This window comes from Syngnathus typhle, linkage group LG10 (genome assembly GCF_033458585.1).
Source record: "Syngnathus typhle isolate RoL2023-S1 ecotype Sweden linkage group LG10, RoL_Styp_1.0, whole genome shotgun sequence".
Taxonomy (NCBI): domain Eukaryota; kingdom Metazoa; phylum Chordata; class Actinopteri; order Syngnathiformes; family Syngnathidae; genus Syngnathus; species Syngnathus typhle.
The window spans coordinates 14,126,582-14,145,286 of NC_083747.1; the positions used below are offsets into that span (position 1 = coordinate 14,126,582).

General features: G+C 42.7%; 1 protein-coding gene across 3 annotated transcripts in view; it reads right to left on the reverse strand.

Moving 5' to 3' along the window:
- The window catches only part of LOC133160418 (acidic leucine-rich nuclear phosphoprotein 32 family member E-like), a 56,158-nt gene that overhangs the window by 17,882 nt on the left and 19,571 nt on the right, over positions 1-18,705 (reverse strand). The window lies entirely within an intron of this gene.

Below are 18,705 nucleotides of genomic sequence, written 5' to 3' on the forward strand. Positions count from 1 at the left end.
AGTGGCGCTCTCATTGTTACTTCTGTCACGTTTGCGACAGTGAAACATTTTACGACTTACAAGACAACAGGTTTGCCTTGGTTAGCAGTGTTGAGTCAACAGAAAGCTCCGACTGCGTCCCGTCTATAGCCTCCGTTATTCAACATAACAACCACCAACATGAAAAAGTTTTTAACAGGGATGAAAAGAAAAGCGGAGAAACAAAGATAATGAAACAAAAGAAAGTCAGCCGAAAGCTAAGACGAGGAAATACGGCGAAGCGTATTTAGCGCTTGGCTTCACTGTGAGTACAGTTGGAGAATATTATTTATTGATTTGATTTAATTTTGCAATGGTGCAATTAGTTGGTCAAACATGTTTACAGTTTAAACAAGGATTTATTTATTTTTAATTTCAGGCATTGATGCACTTAAAATCTTTTCTGTTGCAGACTTAAAACACGATTTGATAAAGTTATTCTTTGTAAGTTTGACCATATGTCTTTCTTTTTTTCTTTAATGTTAATAAGGATAAAATGTGATGCAGAGATGGATAGTCACGGTGGGGAGTGGGGGGCGCGAATAGTTTTCTTCTTGCTAGGGGGGGGGCGTAACAGAGAATAATTGAGAAGCACTGCTCTAAAGTAAGTTTGAATCTTTTGTTACACTGTCGATCTTTTTTTTTCACAGCCGGAGTGCCTGGGAGAGCGGAGGCTTAGTGGCCGTTTGTCTGCTGTCGATCATCGGACACAAAGTATGGCTGCGGATCAAGAGGTTTGTGCGGCTTCGTGCACCAACTGCACCCTTCTCTTAGAGAGGTTGTCCCTGCTAGAGGGACGTGTCCGCCAGTTAGAGCAGAATTGCGCGATAACTGTAGATGTGGCGGATACAGACGCGGACTGTAGTCAGCCCGCTAGCCCAGTTAGCATTAGCCCCAAGCGGCTTGCTAATCACGATGAGCCAGATAAGACGCATAGCCGTCCAAAGTCATCTCGGTCTACTGGCCCTCGCACTTTGGTCATAGGTGACTCCATTACCCGAAATATTACGCTTAAAAATCCAGCCACGATAATGTGTATTCCTGGGGGCAGAGCAACCGACATAGAAGCTAATCTTAGGGAGCTGACTCGCAATAGGTCCAGTCAACAGCGTAGTTCCACCAACACTAGCTACTCGGACATAGTGATACACGTCGGCTCCAATGATGTTAGGATGAGGCAATCGGAGATCACAAAGAGAAACATAGCGAGGACTTGTGATCTCGCCAGAAAGATGAGTCGGCATCGAGTATTTGTCTCTGGCCCCCTGCCTGGGAGAGGCACTGATGAGAGGTTTAGTAGATTAGTCTCCCTTAATCGATGGATTGCTGGGTTCTGTAAGAAGCAGGGACTGTATTTTATAGATAACTGGCCTTCCTTCTGGGGCCGCCCCGACCTGCTGAGGAAGGACGGCCTTCACCCTAACCGGGTCACAGGTGATTAGACCACCTGTCAGGATGGGTTTGGAGTCTGTTAAGATAAAGTTAACTAGCGCTAGGCTAGACTCCCAGCATGCACATGCTTGTGTAGACTAGAGCGTGATAGTTTGAATAGTGCTACAGTACACATAAACGCACTTTCTACTGGGGTAGTAGACAAATCCAATCACTCCACCCCGACCGGTTTTGCTGATGAAACGGTTCCTGTTTCAGATAATTCTACACGTGTAACAAATATTTACTATCAGATTCCCACGGTCGTATCATCCCACCGCGCTAACAAACATTTGAGAGGTGATATCAGGCCTAGAGAACACAATCTTACTCGCATCTCGTAGAAATATCCTTCGATAGATACGCACCCGGATCGACCAATTACACTTAAACTTGGTTTTATGAATATTAGATTGCTTCTTACGAAAGCCATTCTCGTTAATGATCTCATCACAGAACATAATCTAAACGTTTTTGGTCTCTGCGAGACCTGGTTAAGACCTAATGAACTGATGCCGCTTAATGAGGCCTCGCCTCCAAATTTTGTGAGCTCGCATGTGGCGCGTCCTCGAAAAAAGGGCCCTCATCTCGAATTCCGAGCTTAGTTTTAGGCCTCGTTCTATCAACGTATTTAAAACATTTGAGGTTCTCACTGTCCGATCCACCGCTTTACCGTCATTTTATCTTGCTGTTATTTACCGTCCACCCGGGGCTTACTCTGGCTTCCTGGATGAATTTTCAGAATTTGTGGCTGATGTAGTAACCAATGCGGATAATATAATTATCATGGGCGATTTCAACATCCACATGAATTTACCGTCAGAGCCACTTACTTTGGCGTTTAAGACTTTAACTGATACGTTTGGTTTTACGCAAGCCGTACAGGCAGCAACGCATAAGAATCTATATTGGTGTCGTATTGGTTAACACGCATGCTCCTATTTCTCCTGTTGGTCATGCATTCTTTTGCTCCTTCAGCATTCCGTCTTCCATCATGTTGTCATAGTTCCTTTTGCTGCTAGCCGCGCAGGCCCCTAAAATGGGCACAACTCCAGCCGTTTGCACCGCCCCGACGTCACCCGCGCGGGGAGGGGCCAGCCTGAAACACAGTGGGCAGGTACAGGTTTGCCACTCTGCCGCCCAGGGGGCCGGATCCCCCTCCCCGCGCGTGCAGCGCAGGCGGGCACGCGCCCCAAAGCAACGAGAGCACACCATCCTTATCCGTTCCTTTTGCTGCTTCTACAAGCACGCACTCACACCCATGCGCGCTCATGAGCATAACCACACACACGCATGCACTCACGAGCATGCACGCACACACTCCCATTCACGCACACACGCACGCACACACACACACACACACACACACACACACACTTACTTACGGGGGCCCCACACACACTTCAAGCGTCCCTTCGCGCGCAAGCTCAAACAGACAACAGTAAGCTGACAGAGTTCACAAAAACTGCACACGGAGACAGAAGACATACAACGAGATTCAAACCCATTCCACATTTTGCTTCTTTCCAACTGCTGCTGAGCAGTTTGGTCGTTTTAACTGTCATCAGAGCAGATGCACTGACAAATACGCACGTCTTACTTAACTTATGTTTCGTTTCGTTTCGAATAGAGCTGTGTATTTCCCCTTTATTCTGCAGAATTTAACTTAAGTGTGCATACAAATTACTTTTTTTTCCCATGGTATATCAATATTAAACCCCCCAGAGGCCTCTTTTCCACGTTTTCCATTTTCACACAGAAGCCGCACAAAACCTTCGTCCAATAGCGGTTTGTCGCAGGCTCAAATTTATCGAACTTTGACAGACGTGCATGCTATTACAGTACGCCTCTACGCCTCGACAAATCGGGATCGGACCGTTGTCGCAAAAAGGCACCAGCTGCCTCGATATTCGAAAAATGACAGCCCACCGGGTTTACCTGTCATTTTCTTGCACCAGCGTTTAAATCGAGGAGCCTTGTAACCCGCAAACATTTCTAATTCGATCCGTTTCCAAACGACGTGGCTTACGCGCGCTTTTCTTTCCTCTGTACTTACTTCGGCGTTTCAGACTTTAACTGATACGTTTGGTTTTACGCAAGCCGTACAGGCAGCAACGCATAAGAATGGAAATACCATAGATCTGGTATTATCCCGATGACTTGCAACCTCAAATATAGCAGTACTGCCATACACTACTGTTTTGTCTGATCATTACTTAATAAAGTTTGAAATTCTAGTTCCTTGTCAAAGACAAGAGAGCAATCAGCATTATAGGAGCCGTCATTTCAACTCCATGACTGCAACTGAGATACTGTCGCCGGCAACCACTATATTTACCACATACGCCGGCTCTATTGATAATCTTACAAATGAATTCAATGCGACATTGTTAAATGCCATTGACTCTGTGGCGCCGTTATGTCTGAAAGCTTGCCGTAGAGTGCCTACTCCGTGGTTCACAGATGAAACGCGTACGATTAAGGAATTATGTAGAAAGCATGAGCGCAGATGGCGTCTAACCAAACTTGAGGTTTTCCATCAGGCATGGCAGGATAGCCTCCTGAAATATAAAGATGCGCTTATCTTAGCAAAAACTCGGTATTTTTCGCAAGTTATTAATCTCAATAAAAACAATCCGAAACACCTATTTGATACAGTGGCAAAGCTGACTCTGCGCCAGCCGACCCCGATAGTTCCTTCCACTCAGCTGACGAGTTCATGAAATGTTTTGCTCAAAAGATTGAATCCATTAGGGATGAGATCAAGAATACCATTCCAATCGCTCGGTCGAGCCCGCCGTTTACCAACGCTGATGATCATGCAACAACCCTCTCAACTTTTAAAAGCGTGTCTCTTGAAAGGCTTACACAATTGGTTAGTGCGGCTAAACAAACAAAATGTTTACTCGACCCTCTTCCAGCCAAACTACTTAAACAATTATTTCAAATTTTAGGACCGTCCGTCTTAAATATAATCAATCTGTCTGTCTCCTCTGGGATAGTGCCAACAGCCTTTAAAACCGCTATCATTAAACCGTTACTTAAGCGACCAAATCTTGACCCGGACTGTCTCAGTAATTATAGGCCAGTTTCAAACCTCCCATTCATAGCAAAACTTCTTGAAAAAGTAGTAGCGCAGCAGCTTATTGATTACATGGTCGCCAATAATCGATATGACACTTTTCAGTCTGGTTTTAGAGCTAATCATTCCACTGAGACAGCACTTGCTAAAGTGACTAACGATCTCCTCATAGCTATGGATTCAAACACTTCGTCTGTACTGTTACTACTCGATCTTAGTGCTGCCTTCGACACTGTAGACTTCGATATTTTATTAGGGCGTCTTAAAAGTTGTGTTGGTATTTCAGGGTCAGCACTAGGCTGGCTCCATTCCTATCTATCAAACAGGACGCACCGAGTGGTCCATGGCAATGCGTCCTCGGAGCTCTATAATGTTACGTGTGGTGTCCCACAGGGATCGGTTCTCGGACCAATTCTTTTTAATATTTATATGATTCCGCTTGGGGACATACGTAATACATAAATATTGTTAGGGTTTGCAGAATATCTTCATCGTATGATTATGTTGGAATGTAACCTGTAATAATTTAACTAGTTTGTCCTGTCTAGACAAAATTAGTTTACCAAAGTGCTAAGATCCTTTCAATTGATTGACTAGACGCAGAGGAAGCAATCAAAGTTGCTTTGTTTACAGAAAGTCGTAAAAGGCCCCCTGCTATGCTTTGATCAGCAGGGGAGCGTCTCCACCCTATCCTGTGTGTTCCAACACCCCCACTTTCAACCCCACTCTGTTTCTCTCAATAAATAAGCACCTGACGAGGCCTGAGTCAGACTTCATTCGACCATCGCTGTAAGCACAGAGGTGGATTGACGGGGACCCGGCAGTACAGTGGACCAAGGAGACAAGTAAGTCATAGAAAAAAGCGCTGATACGGCTTTGGTTTGTCCTAGCTATGAGATACAGCTTTGGTTTGTCCAAGCTATGAGATACGGCTTTGGTTTGTCCTAGCTTTGAGATACGGCTTTGGTTTGTCCTAGCTATGAGATACGGCTTTGGTTTGTCCAAGCTATGAGATACGGCTTTGGTTTGTCCTAGCTATGAGATACGGCTTTGGTTTGTCCAAGCTATGAGATACGGCTTTGGTTTGTCCTAGCTATGAGATACGGCTTTGGTTCTTCCTAGCTATGAGATACAGCTTTGGTTTGTCCGAGTTATGAGCTACGGCTTTGGTTTTTCCGGGCTATGAAACAGCTGGGGTTCAAGTCCCAGTGGAAGGAACGGGCTAAGAAAAAGAACAGAGCTTCTTTTGTCAGGGATACAGAACAGGGATAGGGCAAAGGTTAGAGGTCATTATACGGGTAGAAATAATCAAGGGCCCTTTCCTTATCCCGGTGAGGGAAATCAATTGGTAGGGGAGTATGCAGCACAATGGAATGATCTTGTGCACAGAGTGAGAACTATATTTCGAAGACGAGTGAATTATGGTCATTTGGCAGGAATTAAACAGAAGCCTGGAGAAGATACTGATGATTTTCGCTTAAGATTTGAAAAAGAATTCAGGGTGCATAGTGGCATCCCATTCAATGATGCAGCTGAGAATGCTTATCAGCAACAGCTTAAAAATGCGCTCCTTACTAATTTCCGCCCTGAAATCGGCAACTGGGTGAGGAAACATTTGGTGGAAGTAGATGTTGCAAGTGTGACAACAACTATGCAATGGGCCAGACATGCTGAAAAAGTGATCAAAAGAGGCAAAAGTTCTGATGTATTTCATCTAGGCAACGATGATGATGATGACCTAGAAGAAGATACAACAGTCTTCTTCCATGGGTCCCAGCGGGCCAGAGGAAGAGGTAGAGGCCAGCAAGGTCGCAGGCCACCATATAATTCGAAACCCCCATCAGATTCTGACAACTGTTGAAACTGTGGGAGACGAGGACACTTGGCAAGAGCGTGTCGTTTTGCAAGACAAAACCAATCAAGGGGTGGGGGAAGGGGCAGAGGAAAAGTCACATTTACAGCATGACAAGCTTCCTCCACTTTGACCCCTCATGCTCATGCAGAGAAAGAAGTAACAGATGTCCATATGACAGCAGAACATGTCATTGTCAGATTATTAGAACGTTTTTTAGATTATTAGAGCTCCTGTCCATACGAGAAGTATGGCAATGCTGTTGTATGCCCAATGACAAATGACCAGAGATCAAATTGTGTGTGTACACTGAAGTTAAAATTTGCAAATCAAGTGGTAAATAAATGCAACTTGCTTCGAGAAGATAAATGAAAAATTAGAATGTGCTGTCCTCGCGTGCATGGGAGGGACTAGCTCATGATCGACCACAGGAAATGGCCAGCCTGTGACGAATCATTGGTGCTGGGATCTACCTTGCGCGCGCGAGAGCTGTGCATGTGTGTTAAAACGATGAAAATTGGCTAAACTTTTAGTATAAAGAAATTTGCTAGACTGTGGTCTATCCAATTTGCACCGCAGAACAGAAACAATTGAAAGATAAGAATGAGAGGAAAAGAGAGAAATCTGTTTGCGAGCAGAAAATTGATCCACACTAGTGCATGTTAAGTAAGAAACGACAGAACATGCTTTCAGGAATTGGAAGAATCAAAATTGTGAATTTAAGACATTGACATTTAGTAGAAATAGTTGACCGGTTGTGTTATAAGATTATAAGATTATACAAACTTCTATATGCGAGCTGAACCTGAGAGATTGAGTTCTTCAAATTTAAAAACAATAAAAAAATCCTGATTAGTTTGCCAGCAGTTTTTTTTGTGTTGAGTTTTTTTTGGATTGGTGGATTGTTCTATCAGGAACCTTGAGTTGAAAATGGTATGTGAATGTTGTGTGGAGTGCTTGGATGAATTGGGACCAATGTGATGGAAAGACTCCTTTTTGGAGGCTGTGCGTGAGATGCAAATGAGCATTGATGACTGAATGCCTGACTGAAAGGAAAATACAGCTTTTGAAGTTGTTGGAGGCTACCATGGAAAATTAGTCGAGCGACTTTGAAGGAAGAGTGATTTTGAGTAGATAGGTAGATCTTTATTTGTCATTGTAACACGTACAACGAAATTTAAGTTAAATGCTAAGAAAAAAAAAAAAACTGACAAAAGAAAAGTAATGGTTGCTTTTGGAGTGATAATTAACTAGAGAAAAAACATACTGCTTGGACACAGTCTGGCAAGGATTGAGCCACTGGATCCAATTTTTTTGAATAAAATTCAATTGGTTGTAGTTTGCTGCCATGACTCTGCAGCAACACTGAGGTCATAAAACCATTCCTGCAGTCTGCCTTTTTGTACAAAGGTTTTATTGTAGTCTGGCAAGATAAGAGATGTGGTTTCCATCAGCCTGTTTCAGCACTACAAAAGCATCATCTGCTGCTGGAGTCCACATTATTTTTTCTGTCGTTGCCATGGGGACTCCATGCGCAATATCTAACAGCGGTATCGTCTTTTCCGCATAATGTGGGATCCATGCTCTGCAGTAATTGCAGAGCCCCAAAAATGACATAATCTGTTTCTTTGTCTCCGGTTTTAGTGCATCTGCAATGATCTGCTTTCTGGCTTTCTGTATCTGTCTTCCAGAAGCCGTCAACGTGTGACCTAAATAGTTCACTTCCTGTCTGACCCTTTGGAGTTTGTTCTTGTTCACTTTATTCCCTGTTTTGCAGAGATAGCGTAATAATGCTAAGGAGTCTTCCTTGCAAGCAGCTTCAGTTTCAGAGGCCACCAGGAGATCATCTACATAAACTAGAAGTTGGCTTTTGTTTGACATCTGAAAATCAGCCAAACAGGCCATGATAGCTTGCATGAAAATAGTTGGACTATCAGCAAATCCCTGTGGCAATCTGGTGTACGTATAACTTTGCCCTTTAAAGGTGAACGCAAACCAGAACTGTGAGTCTGGGTGAATTGGCACTGAGAAAAATGCATTGCTAAGATTAATTACTAGGGGTGTAACGATACATCGATACACATCGATTAATCGATATAATGCTCTACGATTTATTGGTATCGATGCTAAAGGTAAACATCGATTTATATCGCCGTGTTTGACCTCGGACATTAGACGCGACTTTACTTTGAAATCCAGTTCATTGTTGCTTGCTTCCTCTTTCCGGCGTTGTTGTGTTGTGAGCAGAGCACGCGCGTGAAAGGGGAGGGGACAACTAGTCCGCGGCTCCTGGGCTGGTGCTATGGCTAGTGTCCAAAAAGACGAGGAAATTTGCTCCCCTTTAGGCTTCAAGTCATTCGTTTGGAAGCACTTTGGATTCCAAAGAAAAGATGGCTCAACGGACAAGACACGTGCAGTTTGTAAATCCTGCCATGCGGTGATTCAGGGAGCATAAATCTCGCCGCACATTTAAAGAAAAAACACGACATCAACGTTCAGTGTTAAAGTAAGCAATTTGTATACTACAATACTCTTGTAATTTCCTAAATAAAGAGTTTGCAGTGCCTTGTTGATTTCGCGTATGAATTGTTATAAATCAGGATATTGTTATATATTTTTTACTAAAAAAAAAAAATATCGATCGTAGAGCACTATATCGCGATATATCGTGAATGAATTGCAGCAGGCTTTAAGATATCGGCAAATATCGTATCGTAGTTCTTTATATCGATATTATATCGTATCGTGACAAAACCCGCGATTTACACCCCTATTAATTACCGTGAAAAACTTCTGGTTAGGTTTCAAAGTGTTCAGAAGTGTGTGTGGGTCAGGCACATTAGGTGCTCTTGTCTGCACTGCATCATTCACTGCTCGTAAATCTTGTATCATTCGCCAATCTATTTTATTGGCCTTTCGAACTGGAAAAATAGGGGTGTTGCAAGGAGAATCCGAGCACTTCCTAATGATTCCTCCTGACAAAAGATCATTTATAACAGGGGCAATCCCGTTTATTGCCTCCTGTTTTAAAGGATATTGATTAACTCTTGGACGCCACTCTGTTCTTGGTTTGATCTGCACTGGCGGAATGGATGTTAACTGTCCTACATCAGATGGGCCCTTTGTCCACAGTTTGTCAGGAAGCCCAGCCAATTCCCCCTCCTCCTTTTCATTCAAACAAATGTTAACTAGTCAGGGACGCGCATAAGCGCCTGCCCTACCAACAGCTACTTCACACACGGTTTGCTTCCACATGTCACAACTGGTACTGTAGCTCCACCCATCACCTTTGTCCTCATAATCAGTGACAGAATCAGCAAGTTTATTCCGGCAACCCACATCTGCCCATGTTATACTGTGAGGTTTAAACAATGAAATGTGGGGTACAGCCGACAACTTGTATTTGTCATCCTGAGGAGCGGGCAGGAGCACAGCAGCAGCTGCAAATGACCTGCGATCAGTGTACAGAGCAGTGATTATTAAAGTTACTTCTGTGTCACTGAGAAAGCTTGCAATATAGTCATCTTGCGGATCAGTGAAGATGTTCATGGTGACATGTAAGTCATTACAAGTCATTTCTGATTCAGGTCGTGTCAATTGTTTTCGGGCTTCACTCAGCAAATTGCCTGGTAGCTTGGGATTTTGTTCAGCAGAGATGTCATAAGAACAGCAAATCCGCTCACCTGCCTGTGCAGCATATGAGTCTACATCTCTCACTCTACATGCTCGCATGCCATCCTTTACTGGAATTATTGCAATTCCCAATCTAGTCATCAGATCTTGTCCCAGAAGGTTTATGGGACATTTTGGGGATAGCACAATCGAGACTGAAGCTATGACTCCCGTTTCATCATCTCTCACTACAACTGGATTGGAGATACTCTCCCTGTGTACCTGCCCATCAGCAGATTTGACCCAAATAGTATTTTGGGAGGCCTTTAGATTTGGGACTTTAGTTTTTATTACGGTTTTACACGCTCCGGTATCACACAAAAATTCTCCTTCACTTCCTCCGATATTTAAGGTAACATATGGTTTTTCTTTTAATGCATTCAAAATGTCCCATGCTGCATGGACATCTACTATCTCTTCCTCTGTAGGAGGACAAGAGATCACAGGGGGGCAATCTAGTCATGCTGAAAATTTGGGTTTTCCTCTGCCATTTCCTCCGCCCTTTGATTGGTATTGTTTTGCAAAACGACACGCTCTTGCCGAGTGTCCTCGTCTCCCACAGTTCCAACAGTTGTCAGAATCTGATGGGGATTTCGAATTATATGGTGGCCTGCAACCTTGCTGGCCTCTACTACCTCTTCCTCTGCCCCGCTGGGACCCATGGAAGAAGACTGTTGTATCTTCTTCTAGGTCATCATCATCATCGTTGCCTAGATGAAATACATCAGAACTTTTGCCTCTTTTGATCACTTTTTCAGCATGTCTGGCCCATTGCATAGTTGTTGTCACACTTGCAACATCTACTTCCACCAAATGTTTCCTCACCCAGTTGCCGATTTCAGGGCGGAAATTAGTAAGGAGCGCATTTTTAAGCTGTTGCTGATAAGCATTCTCAGCTGCATCATTGAATGGGATGCCACTATGCACCCTGAATTCTTTTTCAAATCTTAAGCGAAAATCATCAGTATCTTCTCCAGGCTTCTGTTTAATTCCTGCCAAATGACCATAATTCACTCGTCTTCGAAATATAGTTCTCACTCTGTGCACAAGATCATTCCATTGTGCTGCATACTCCCCTACCAATTGATTTCCCTCACCGGGATAAGGAAAGGGCCCTTGATTATTTCTACCCGTATAATGACCTCTAACCTTTGCCCTATCCCTGTTCTGTATCCCTGACAAAAGAAGCTCTGTTCTTTTTCTTAGCCCGTTCCTTCCACTGGGACTTGAACCCCAGCTGTTTCATAGCCCGGAAAAACCAAAGCCGTAGCTCATAACTCGGACAAACCAAAGCTGTATCTCATAGCTAGGAAGAACCAAAGCCGTATCTCATAGCTAGGACAAACCAAAGCCGTATCTCATAGCTTGGACAAACCAAAGCCGTATCTCATAGCTAGGACAAACCGAAGCCGTATCTCAAAGCTAGGACAAACCAAAGCCGTATCTCATAGCTTGGACAAACCAAAGCTGTATCTCATAGCTAGGACAAACCAAAGCCGTATCAGCGCTTTTTTTCTATGACTTACTTGTCTCCTTGGTCCACTGTACTGCCGGGTCCCCGTCAATCCACCTCTGTGCTTACAGCGATGGTCGAATGAAGTCTGACTCAGGCCTCGTCAGGTGCTTATTTATTGAGAGAAACAGAGTGGGGTTGAAAGTGGGGGTGTTGGAACACACAGGATAGGGTGGAGACGCTCCCCTGCTGATCAAAGCATAGCAGGGGGCCTTTTACGACTTTCTGTAAACAAAGCAACTTTGATTGCTTCCTCTGCGTCTAGTCAATCAATTGAAAGGATCTTAGCACTTTGGTAAACTAATTTTGTCTAGACAGGACAAATGATTTCCCTCAACGGGATAGGGAAAGGGCCCTTGATTATTTCTACCCGTATAATGACCTCTAACCTTTGCCCAGTCTTTTCCCAAAGAAGACAATGCAGCTTCTCCTGCCTCATGCCCATTCAGTCGATAGGAATGTATGATTCCAGCCATGTCTTCTGCCCATTTATCTGGGTCTTCAGCATCAGGAGTAACCCCTTCAACTGCTTTTCTTGCCTCTTCCAAAGTCCATGGCCGAAAAACATACGTATGTGGAGGTTGGCCTTCCCCTACAATAGGGTTTGGCACCTGTATCATTGGGCACACATCAACATTGTCCAAATTTTGGGAAAATCTAGCAACAGTGGTCAAACTTCTTGTTTGTACAGGACTTCTAGTAATGTGACCCTCACTTTTTTTTTCTGTTATATGGGGGAGGGTGCAGGTCTGTTAAACCTGGATACAAGTTTTGCATACGAGCGGAAGATCCCTCTTGCTCCGCTTGAGCTGCATTTCTGTGCGCCTGCGCACTGTGGCCTCATTGTCTTCCGGCCTGACAAACATAGACGCCTCATTACTTTTCAACTTCCTATCTTTTGTCTTTTGGATTTGTTCTCTTCTCTCTTGTAAAGCATTCAACCACATTCTAGCACAAATCAATTCTTTCTCTTTACTTTTCTTTTTCAGTCCCTTTGACTTCATATTCACACTCTCCTCCAAAACATCAACCACTATCTTCCAGACTTCCACTTTCAACTTTCCTTCTACTCCATACTTTTTCTTCCACTTCGGCATGTATTGCATACAATTAAGAAATTTACTCGCCATGTACTTCTCATCTCCTTCAAGAGCTAGGGATTTACCGGTTTTATTTCCCATCTTAATTTGGTATTTTAGGTTTATACAATTTTTTATTTCCTTTTTCTTTTCTTTGAGGATCCTCAATGCAGGTCTAAATTGACCTTCCACCAAATTCTCTTTGCAGTCAATTTATCCTACCAGTCGCACTCTCAACCACACAACTTTCATGCAAACAGCTTGGGAAAAACGGACAAAAAAAGAATCTATGCCCTTCTTCAATTAGGAGAAAGAAATTCTGTTTTTTGTTTTGTTTGTTTTTTTCTTAGCCCGTTCCTTCTACTGGGACTAGAATCCCAGCTGTTTCATAGCTAGGACAAACCAAAGCTGTATCTCATAGCTTGGACAAACCAAAGCCGTATCTCATAGCTTGGACAAACCAAAGCTGTATCTCATAGCTAGGACAAACCAAAGCCGTATCTCATAGCTTGGACAAACCAAAGCCGTATCTCATAACTTGGACAAACCAAAGCTGTATCTCATAGCTTGGACAAACCAAAGCCGTATCACCGCTTTTTTCTATGACTTACTTGTCTCCTGGTCCGCTGCACTGCCGGATCCCGTCAATCCACTTCTGTCAGACGAAGGCAGACCGAAGATGCTGGCCCAGCGAAGAATTTCCTTCCCAAGTCTTTCTTTACCAGGTCCTCCTAATGTACGCTGGCCCGTCGACGGTGTACAGCGCGTCGTCCTCCGTCAGCCAGATGGCGGGTATGAGGGTCCCGGGTTTCGGCACCAAAATGTTAGGGTGGTGCTCACTCTAACTTATTTTGCAAGAACCACACTGGAGACAAGTTAGTCGTTTCAGACACCTGCAGGCGGAGTTCACTCGTCGCTGTGCTTACAGCGATGGTCAAATGAAGTCTGACCCAGGCCTTCTCAGGTGCATATTTATTGAGAGAAACAGAGTGGGGTTGAAAGTGGGGGTGTGGGAACACAGGATGGGGTGAAGCCGCTCCCCTGCTGATCAAAGCATAGCAGGGGGCCTTTTACGACGTTCTGTAAACAAAGCAACTTTGATTGCTTCCTCTGCAGCTAGTCAATCAGTTGAAAAGATCTTAGCACTTTGGTCTACTACTTTTGTTAAGACAGGACAAGCTAGTTAAATTATTACAGGTTACATTCCAACATAATCATACGATGAAGATATTCTGCAAACCCTAACAGATCCCTGTGGGACACCACACATAACATTATAGAGCTCCGAGGACGCATTGCCATGGACCACTCGGTGCGTCCTGTTTGATAGATAGGAATGGAACCTGCCTAGTGCTGACCCTGAAATACCAACACAACTTTTAAGACGCCCTAATAAAATATCGAAGTCTACAGTGTCGAAGGCAACACTAAGATCGAGTAGTAACAGTACAGATGAAGTGTTTGAATCCATAGCTATGAAGAGATCGTTAGTCACTTTAGCAAGTGCTGTCTCAGTGGAATGATTAGCTCTAAAACCAGACTGAAAAGAGTCATATCGATTATTGGCAACCATGTAATCAATAAGCTGCTGCGCTACTTTTTCAAGAAGTTTTACTATGAATGGGAGGTTTAAAACTGGCCTATAATTACTGAGACAGTCCGGGTCAAGATTTGGTCGCTTAAGTAACGGTTTAATGATAGCGGTTTTAAAGGCTGTTGGCACTATCCCAGAGGAGAGAGACAGATTGATTATATTTACATAAGACGGACGGTCCTAAAATTTGAAATAATTCTTTATGTAGGCTGGAAGAGGGTCCAATTGTGTAAGCCTTTCAAGGGACACGCTTTTAAAATTTCAAAGTCAAAGTCTGCTTTATTGTCAATCTCTTCACATGTCAAGACACACAAAGAAACCGAAATTACGTTTCCTCTATCCCACGGTGACGAGACACAGCACACGATAGACATACAAGTAAACGACACAAAATAAAAACAAGAATTTGAGAGGGTTGTTGCATGATCATCAGCGTTGGTAAACGGCGGGCTTGATTGAGCGATTGGAGTGGTATTCTTAATCTCGTCCCTAATGGATTCAATGTTTTGAGCAAAAAACTTCATGAATTCGTCAGCTGAGTGGAAGGAACTGTCAGGGTTTTCCAAAACTATCTTGATCATATGATCATGTTGGAATGTATGTAACCGGTAATAAATAACCTAGGTAGATTAGTTTTATGCTCATGTTGGTGTGTAACCAGTATTAAATAACCTAGCTTGTCCCATCCTACACAATGTCGTAAAACATCCCCTGCTCTGCTAATCTAGAGGTCAAGGGCTTTAACTTGTCTATTCAGTCCACTGTCACCCCCACCCTTTTTCTCGTAATAAAGATGCTCTTGTGGGAAGCGAGAGTCAGACTTCATTCGATCATTGCTGTACGCACAGTGACGAATGGACTCTCCGCCTGCAGGTGCCTGAAAAGACTTAATTGTCTCCCATGTGGTTCTTGCAAAATAAGTTGGAGTGACCACCACTCTAACAGGAACTATTGGGGGTCGGCTGGCATAGAGTCACTTGCGAAAAATACCGAGTTTTTGCTAAGATAAGCGCATCTTTATATTTCAGGAGGCAATCCTGCCATGCCTGATGGAAAACCTCAAGTTTGGTTAGACGCCATCTGCGCTCATGCTTTCTACATAATTGCTTAAGCGTACGCGTTTCATCTGTGAACCACGGAGTAGGCAATCTACGGCGAGTTTTCAGATGTAACGGCGCCACAGAGTCAATGGCATTTAACAATGTCGCATTGAATTCATTTGTAAGATTATCAATAGAGCCGGTGTATGCGAGAAATATGGCGGTTGCCGGCGACAGTAACTCAGATAGCGCAGTTGCAGTCAGAGTTAAAATTACGGCTCCTATAATTCTGATTGCTCTCTTCTCTTTGACAAGGAACTAGAATTTAAAATTTTATTAAATAATGATCAGACATAACAGTAGTGTATGGCAGTACTGCTATATTTGAGGTTGCAAGTCCTCAGGATAATACCAGATCTATGGTATTTCCATTCTTATGCGTTGCTGCCTGTACGGCTTGCGTAAAACCAAACGTATCAGTTAAAGTCTGAAACGCCGAAGTAAGTGGCTCTGACGGTAAATTCATGTGGATGTTGAAATCACCCATGATAACTATATTATCCGCATTGGTTACTAGATCAGCCACGAATTCTGATAATTTATCCAGGAAGCCAGAGTAAGCCCCAGGTGGACGGTAAATAACAGCAAGATAAAATGACGGTAGAGCAGTGGATCGGACAGTGAGAACTTCAAATGTTTTAAATACGTTGGTCGAATGAGGCCTAAATCAAAGCTCAGAATTCGAGATAAGGGCAACACCCCCACCCTTTTTTCGAGGAAGCACCACATGCAAGCTCACAAATTTTGGAGGCGAGACCTCGTTAAGCGGCAGCAGTTCATTAGGTTTTAACTAGGTCTCGCAGAGACCAAAAACGTATAGATTATGTTCCGTGATGAGGTCATTAACGAGAACTGCTTTCGTATGAAGCGATCTAATATTCATAAAACCGAGTTTAAGTGTAATCGGTCGATCAGAGTGCGTATCTATCGAAGGATATTTAAACGAGATCCGAGTAAGATTGTGTTCTCTAGGCCTGACATCACCTCTCGAATGTTTGTTAGCGCGGTGGGACGATACGACCGTGGGAATCTGATAGTAAATATTTGTTACACATGTAAAATTATCTGAAACAGGCACCGTTTCATCAGCAAAACCGGTCGGGGTGGAGCAATTGGATTTGTCTACTACCCCAGTAGAAAGTGTGTTTATGTGTACTGTAGCACTATTGAAACTGTCACGCTCTATTCTACACGAGGAGCTATGTGCATGCTGAAAGTCTAGCCTAGCGCTAGTTAACTTTAGCTTAACAGACTCCAAACCCATCCTGACAGGTGGTCTAATCACCTTGACACAATTAATCATAATATACTATTCAATAAATTGGAAAAATATGGGATAAGGGGATTAGTATTAGACTGAATAAAGGATTATCTGCGAGAACGGCAACAGTATGTAAAGTTGGGTAATCACTGTTCTGGATATTTGGAAATAGCTTGTGGTGTTCCACAAGTGTCAGTTTTAGGCCCTAATTATTTATTTTGTATATAAATGACATGTGCAAAGTCTCTAAAGAACTAAAACTCGTCAATTTTGCAGACGACACAAATATCTTTTGTGCAGGTGATAACAAGTGGAATCAGTGTTGAATGAGGAAAAAAAAAAAAGTGGTTCGACTGGAACAAATGATCATTAAATGTAAGACCAAGTTTATGGTATTTGGCAAAGCGAACATAACGATACGAATAGAAATAGATGGGACTGAAATTGAAAGGGTGCAGAAAAACTAATTTCTTGGGGTTATAATAGATGACAGGCTGAGTTGGAAGCCACACATTAAAAACGTAAATTCTAAAATTTCGAGAAGCAAGGCACTCATATACAAAGCAAAAGAATTACTGGATTATCATTCACTTCGTAGACTTTATTGTTCTCTTGTCTTGCCTTATTTGCATTACTGTGCTGAGGTTTGGGAGAATACTTATAAAACTTCACTACAGCCACTTATCATTTTGCAGAAAAGAGCAATAAGGACTATTCATAAAGTCAACTACTTGGAACACACAAATCCACTTTTCATTCAATCCAAACTATTGAAATTCACTGACATAGTATTTTATCAAACAGCAATCATCATGTATAGGGCAAAAGCAAAACAACTACCAGAAAATATCCAAAACTTATTTAGGAATCGGGACGGAGGTTATAAATTAAGGGGGAATCACAACTTCAAGATCTTAAACATAAGAACAACTTGAAAAAGTTTCTGTATAACTATAACCGGGGTCAAACTATGGACCAATCTAAGAGAGGAACTCAAGCAAAGTTCAAATATCCACCAGTTTAAAAGAATGTACAAAAATATGTTGTTTAGCGGGTACAAAGGCTAAAAGTGCCAAAGGGCTACACACAAGTAAAAATGAAACAGAAAAATAAGTGTGAAAGTGTGTCTCCTTGCTTTCTGTTGTAGAATTACAGTACCGTAAATTCCGGACTATTAGCCGCACCGGATTATAAACCGCACCAGCTATAATTGGGGGATATTTTAGTTTTTTTCTTTTATAAGTCGCACCGGACTATAAACCGCACGTGCACACTCGTTTTTTTACAAAGAAAGACCGTTCACAGAAAGCTTTTTTAAAGTTTTAATAACATACTTTAACATGTCTTTCTAAACATTGCCTGTGACGCAGCAGTAGTACCGCAGCAACACGGAAGTGTGCACGCGAGTTATTAACAAAGAAAGACTGGACACAGAAAGCTTTTTTAAAGTTTTAATAACATACCTTAACATTTCTTTCCAACGCGAGTTATTAACAAAGGAAGACTGGACACAGAAAGCTTTTTTAAAGTTACATACCTTAACATTTCTTTCCAAACACTGCCCGTGCTGCGGCAGTAATACCACAGCAACACGGAAGTAACTCAAGACTAATAGGGCTGGATTAAAAAAAAACATACCCGGTAAAAGTCACTGAGACGCGGCGGTAACACAGCAGCAACACGGTAGTACAGCACCAACAGGGCTCGTTAAAAAACATACCAGTAAAAGTAAAAAAAGAGCTTCATCGTCTTCATCTTCCTCCTGTGCAATGGTGAAACCATCGAAGTCTTCCTCCTCAGCGTCCGATTGGAATAGCGTTAGATATCCTTCGCCTCACACTTTCTCAGTCTCTCTTTCGTCGTCGCTTTTATGCATTTCTTCGAGTGTGATGAGGGTCTTTTCATGTTAATTTTATTCATGCACGAAGAGCTAAATTACCATTTTTTTCCGTGTATAGTGCGCAAAATTTAACTAATTTATTGTCCGAAAATCTGGGGTGCGCATTATACATGGGTACAAAAAAAAATTTAATTTTTTTTTTTTAAATTTTTTTTTTTTAAATTTTTTTTTTTTTTCTCTTAAGTCCCAATGATCGTCACACA